This window comes from Trachemys scripta, chromosome 10 (genome assembly GCF_013100865.1).
Source record: "Trachemys scripta elegans isolate TJP31775 chromosome 10, CAS_Tse_1.0, whole genome shotgun sequence".
Lineage (NCBI taxonomy): Eukaryota > Metazoa > Chordata > Testudines > Emydidae > Trachemys > Trachemys scripta.
Window position 1 is genome coordinate 54,947,168 of NC_048307.1, and position 6,559 is coordinate 54,953,726.

The 6,559-nt window shown below is 40.5% G+C and overlaps 1 long non-coding RNA gene across 1 annotated transcript in view; it reads left to right on the plus strand.

Moving 5' to 3' along the window:
- The window catches only part of LOC117884055, an 80,335-nt gene extending 74,886 nt beyond the window's left edge, over positions 1 to 5,449 (plus strand). The window contains exon 3 of the long non-coding RNA XR_004647473.1: positions 5,341 to 5,449. This is a non-coding gene — a long non-coding RNA (uncharacterized LOC117884055). The remainder of the gene's footprint in view (positions 1 to 5,340) is intronic.
- The last annotated feature ends 1,110 nt before the right edge of the window (positions 5,450 to 6,559 follow it).

The following is a 6,559-nucleotide window of genomic DNA, read 5'->3' on the forward strand; positions in this document are numbered from 1 at the left end:
CTTGACTGCCCATGCAATTCAAGTAAATATATAATCTAATTAGAATATATTTATGCAACAGTGTGGTTCTATTGAGCATGAGAATTTTTATCACCTATTTTAAAATCTAACCACCATTGTCCTTTACTCAATTCATGTACATCTTACTTATGAAATCAACAGTGCACAAATTGGCCAGTGTTCTGTGATGATAAAATACTCAGCCTGCTCACCGGGATGTGGGGTTTTGGCTGGGTTGAGCGAAACGGAGACACCACCCACCCCTGCTAGGTTTGGGGGTAGGGAGGCATTTTTGGAAGCAGCTGGAGTTCCTCTGAGTGGCTCATTGTACAATTTCCTGCCTTAGCACCTATCCAGGGGATTGGGCTATCCTGGTGCCTGCACTGGGGAAGGAGACACAGGTAAGTGGTTGTGTGTGTTGTGCATGGGGAGGCATGGTTGAATCCCTCTACCCCCTCCCCCCCACATTGCTGTTGGTTACATGACATAAGTCTATCTTTTGGGATCTCAGTGGGCAAGATGTGGGGAGGGGATAAGGGAAGCTTCCTGGTATGGACAGCCAGTATTTGGTACACTTACTCAGCCTCACCCTTAAGTTAGGTATGCTGGATTTTCCAGTGCGTTAACTTCTTGGCCAGTTACCCTGTTGGGACATGGAAGGGTTTTTTCTGGGTAGGCAGAATTGGCAAACAGATGTATGGGTCTTTTTGGCAACCAGGAAGTCTAGTTCCTGGGTTGATAGAGCAAAATTGCTGAAACTTGTGAAGGTTTATCTGTGTGGACTTCAGTTTAGCAAAGGTTGAACTGAGAGAATTGGAGGGCTGCTTACGCAATGGTCCTGTGCATTGGCATAGCATGGTGAAGGGTGAATGTCAATATTTGCTGCAGCTTGAAGCTCTCCTCATCTCAGTTCTTCTACATGGAGTTGGGGAGACAAGGAGTCTGGCATCTAGGCCCTGTTTCTCGGTAGGTTGCATGGTTTGGAGAGTAGTTTAGATTCCATTCCACTTTAAAAATATATAAACAAAATTGTCTCTGAGGCCATTGTGGCCGGCTGAATATCCACAGTGGAATGGCACTGCCAGTAGCTGTGCTGTGTGGCTTACCCAGATCAGCTGATGGTTTAAGTTCAAATGGTTTAAGTTGGAGAATCCACAAACAACTTGAGAACTTGTCCTTGGGCCACATCAACTTTCTTTTAATTCTGCCGTCTGAATTAGGAAGATCTAAACCCTACCTGCTCAGGTGCCTAGGGAGACAATGGAACCTGCCTTTGGCAAACAGGTATCAGATAACAGTGGTACCAGGAAGTTTTCTCAAGGCGTTAAGATATTTAGCTGTAAAGAAGTTGATCAACCAAGTTATATCTGGCGTTGGAACCACAGGGACAGATGAAGGAAATACGTTTTATATCTTAAATCTCTTTAATCTACCTGCTGAAAGCAGATAAGGAAAAGTTGTTGTTTTTTCCTATTTTGCAGAGAGTACAGTTACTTTCAATATGTGACATACAGCACTATACCACACACCCTTAGTGTTCTGCAGATCAAAAGAAAGGCCACAGCCAAATATACGTAATGCAGAAATCCAAATGATAACGAAATAGGTTTCCCATTCTCTTCCATATTCACTCCTAGTTTACAACAAAACAATAAGGGGACAAATCAATGTAGGCCAGTGAGGGCAGAACCTGTCCTATGTGATAAGGGACATTTGAGAATGCCTGAATGTAATGAATAGAAAAGGAAGCTGAACTGACTGAATATTTAAAGCAGATGTACTGAGTAATAGGAGTGAGTGGGTTGTAGCTGAGTGACAACTCATCGTATAATCATCACATTTTCCACTTAAAGCATCTCAGAAAAACAGGACAGACCATTTCATTTTTTCTGTCTGCAGATAACTAGCAGATTGAGTAATTATTTTTTAAGAAAAACCCCTTCGATTATATATTTTTCTGTTTCATAGAAAGGTTATTTTGAAAGTATTGAGCTGTATGTTGCAAAATATTCATTTTCCCCCAGCTATTAAGTCATACAGAAAATTTCCTCGGGTCATGTTTCCTTTCCTTAATGTCCTCTCTTCTACAGAGGTCAGATTGCTCTGCTGGCATTTCACGATACACAGCCGATCAGCCAGCTAAGTGCAGGCTTCAGCATGTTTCAGAATCTCTGTTTGAGACTATCCATCCCTTTTCCCACTCACCCTGCCACCCTCGAGAAGCTACCTGTAAGACACATAGATGGACTGGTTAAGTGCAGTGCAGTTAGTTGAAGTTACGGTACATGGCTCAGTTGTAGCATTCTGAGGAGGCAGCTTGTAAACCTCTTTTGTGTCTGAAATACTCACTTATAAGGAGTTGGTCAAGTGGGAACAAAGGTTCTGTGATCATTTAAAACAACAGAAGGTTCCCAGAGAAATCTCCCGTACCGCCAAATGGATTTTGTTATGTTATCAGGAGAGTGGCAACGTGCTTCATTTAGCAAAGTGAGATTTCAAAGCAAATGCGTCTCTGGGGGAAAATCTAAAATCAATAAGAGACCTGGATTTATGCTGTGAATTTTCAGAGATGGCTCCATGATGTTGTTCCATCTCCGTATCCTGTGCTAATCCTGAAAGATCCCATCATGCTTGTGATCAAGAGCTTTGTCGTATGGTAAGGTACTCCTTGTTAATCGGGGTGTGCTGATTTGTATTTAGGGTATTTTAGCTTCATGCAATGTGATTAATTGTTTTAAACTGATATTTTATTATTTTTGAAGATGGAACTGTATGTGGCAAGTTGATCAAGTATTGGAATGAAGCCTGGCAATGAAACCGTAGCTAGACTTTTGCTGTCAAATCAAGTCAAGCTATAGTCTGCAAAGTCAGAGCAAGGTCAAAGAATAATTTCTATTGCTTTTGTTTAATATTCTTTTAAAATAGTGTCACCCGAGTTCAGACAGCATCAATACATTGATTTTCTTTCCTCTGCTAATGTGTGCAGTTCTTTAGCAAAAAATATTGCTTAAGTCCTTCTTCCTTAAAGTAAGTTTGTGTGTGTGTGTGTGCGCGCGCGCGTGTGCATATCCAAACACCCTCTATTGTTCTGATATCTTAAAGGTCTCCAGGGAATGTGTCTCTTTATGTTGCAGCTTTTTGTCAGTATCATAAGTTTTTGAAATTTGTATAAAAAATCAAAACAAGGCTTTTAAAAAATTAATAAAACATTGAGGATGAAAAAGTTAAGTGTCTGGAGTTGTATGAACATGCTATAATTTGGTGGTTGTTATTGCACAAAAAATTCATTTTTCCTCTGCCAGATAAAGCTAAATGACTGTAGGTGAGCTGGAATTAATATAAGATATAAGACAATATGTGCAGATGATGTAATATCTTAGACAATTAAGCTTGAGAAACTTTGATTAATCAAGGTAGTTGAAGATTCAAATCTGTCTGATGGAAATACTGTGGAAATGTCAGAAGAGAAATCATATGCAAGATATATTAATTGTATTGTGCACTTGCTAGCGTAAATGTGGATTATCTGAACATTTTAAACATAAAATTGAGGTTATCTTTTAGAACACCTGAAAAGTAAACAGTATCCTCTGGGGGGGTGTGGAATGAACAAAACTGAAGATTTTAGCCTTCTTATCGACAGCAATAGCTCAAGCTATTGTTGGTTGGTCTCTCCTGAAGTTGTTTCTTTTTACTTCTTTACTATCAAAAATTGAAGTATTGAAAGGATTACATGGGTGAAATCCTGGCCCCATTGAAGGGTTAGGGTTTCAGTCTATATATTCGAAGAGCCTGATCCCATAAAGACTTAGGCCTTGGCTACACTGGCGCTGTACAGCGCTGCAACTTGCTGCGCTCAGGGGTGTGAAAATGCTCCCCCCCCCCAGCGCAGTGAGTGCAGCGCTGTAAAGCGCCAGTGTAATCAGAGCCTGCAGCGCTGCAAGCTATTCCCCTCGGAGAGGTGGAGAACTTGCAGTGCTGCGAGAGAGCTCTCACAGTGCTGGCGGCGCGACTACACTCGCGCTTCACAGCGCTGCTGCAGCAGCGCCATGAATCCCCAAGTGTAGCCAAGGATGCAGGTAACTTTTACTCATGTGAACAGTCCCATTGAAGTCAGTGAGGCTACTCATATATGCTTAATTCTTTGTAGGATCAAGCCCTATATGAATAAGGACCTGAGGTTTTGAAAAGTGACCTTTTCTCATATTAACTACTAAGTCAATTAAAAATTATTTTGAAACGTTCATTAATTCATCTGTTGATTCTCCATTGTCTACAAAAATTGTATTTTAATATAATTTACCTGTAATGGTGATGACTTGAGAGAAGAGAATATGAAGAGCTGCACTTAGAATGAAATGTTTTCCCTTCAGCCTAATAGTATAACACATTTTTGATACTTGGATAAACAGTTAATTGTCACACTAGCAAAAGCCAGTACTCCAATGTTCAGTTACACGTTAATTTTCAAAATATCCATTAAAAGGTTGGCATCTGAGTTTACAGATAATATTTAATTGATGTTAGGATGTTTTAATCTATACTTTTCCAATTGTAACAGGAGATTTTTTTAAAGTTGTGTAGGGACATCTTGTAATTAACTTTACAGAGGAAAAGAGAATTACCATGTTATGATTCTTCTTGTATGAAAATTCTGCATTTTTCCCCTGGAATTTATTCATTTAATGAAAGTCAGTGCTGCAAAATGAGCTTTTAAGGAGCTAATAGTCAAAGTCAGACAGCTCAGTCAAAAAACGAATAAAATACCATTTTCTTTTCAATAAATGGGAGGTAGTGAAAATATTCTCTCTAAAGTTAAACAGAGATGTGGTTAGTTATACTAGGTTCTTATCTCTGTGAAAATAAAATTTAAGGCTTTCTCCCAAGACATTTTCTTGCTATATGAGCCCTGCTGCTTTGTATGGTGGTTCAACACAGGCGAATAGATTTGTCATGTAGCCCAAGGTCTATTTTGGGGGATTGATTCAGATCTCTGCTTTTTCCACCTTGTAAAAAACCATGCACACAATTTAAATGTGGATCTCTCAGTGCCAAGAAAATCAAGAACCTTGTATTATTTACTAATTTGTGTTATTAAAAAAAAATTCCTGAAAAATATATAAAAATAAAAGTTATTTGACTTCAATAATTTTGTTTGTGCATTTGCAAATATTTTTAACTGGAAGCTGTTTCTACCAATACAGCACCGCAGAGCTACAGTACCCTGGTTAGTAATGAAGTTGCAGATAATTTTATAGCAATGTCTCTCTTCCCTTATATGTGTCCTTTAATTGATTGAAGGAAAGGCAACTGTTCCAATACTTTCTTGTTGTTATCTAGTTTACAGGGTAGACAGGACTGGAACTATTTCTGCAGCTTCTGGGAGCCTGATGCTAAGCAATGTGACAACATAAATCTGAAAACATTATTACTGTTGGAAACAACTGGAAAAGTGAGTATCTGTGGCTACTCTGTTCCCCCCATCCCATACTCCGTTTCTGGAATGCATTAATGAATGTGTGTGTGTGTGTGTGTGTGTGTGTGTGGTGGGGGGAGGGAGGGTCTGAAGAGATTTTTCCACCTGTATGTTTTAGAGTTCAAGACAGGAAAGGTTTTTCAGTAACTCTGAAGAAGCTGCAGAGGTAGGTGTCTTGGGTTCTGTGCTTAACTCTGCTATTGGGTTGCTGTATTACCTCAGGCGAGTCAATTTAACTTCTGTGCCTAAATTTACCCATATTGAAAATGGACTCAATAAAACCTATTGGGCGGGAGGGGGGGTCAATTAACTGTAAAGCGCTTTGCAGTCCTCTGGTGAAAGGTAATATAGGCCAATATTCTCCCCATGCCAACCCTGAGTCAGCAGGTGTAGTGCAAGGGGGGGTGCCACTGGAGAGAAGGATTCCTTCCCCAAGTCCCAGTGTGGACACCACAACAATCTTTATGCCACAGTTGCTCCTGAACTCTGCTCATTAGCAATTCACTGGCTGCATGTTTGTTCCACTCCTCCCCCATCTTGGTCCTGCCTCCCCAAACCCCACTCTGGGAAGTGCATGGAGCCCCCAGGCAGACCCCTATGCAATCTTCTCTAATCCTGCCTCCCCCTCCTCTGTCTGCCTAGTGCCCCTGGGCAGCGAAAAACCGTACCAGTTGTGCTGTATCTGAGGATCTTTGTGAATATGGAGATGGAGATGAGATTGCTCCCATATATGTGCAAAGTACTGAGACCTAGCTAATAAACTCACTTATGAAAAGTGCTTTATATGATATTCTTTTTTACAAAGCTACATCAGCCGTGAAATGTGAACTAGAATACAGCATGTACTGCCTGGCAGGGCAGTCTCCATAGAGCTGGGAATTGGCCTCCAACCCCGGTCCAAACTAGCTTGGGTTTGCTAAATTTCAGGGCAAACTGTAAGGCCGAATTATTTCAATTGGCCTTTGAAGTAAGATTAAGCTGTAGGCCGATGTCTGGGAGTGCTAGTGTTTTAGTATGTTCCCCAGCTAGGTGGAAGGGGTGCGCTGATTATGTTGCAGTTTGATTTTTGTAATTTTAAATAAT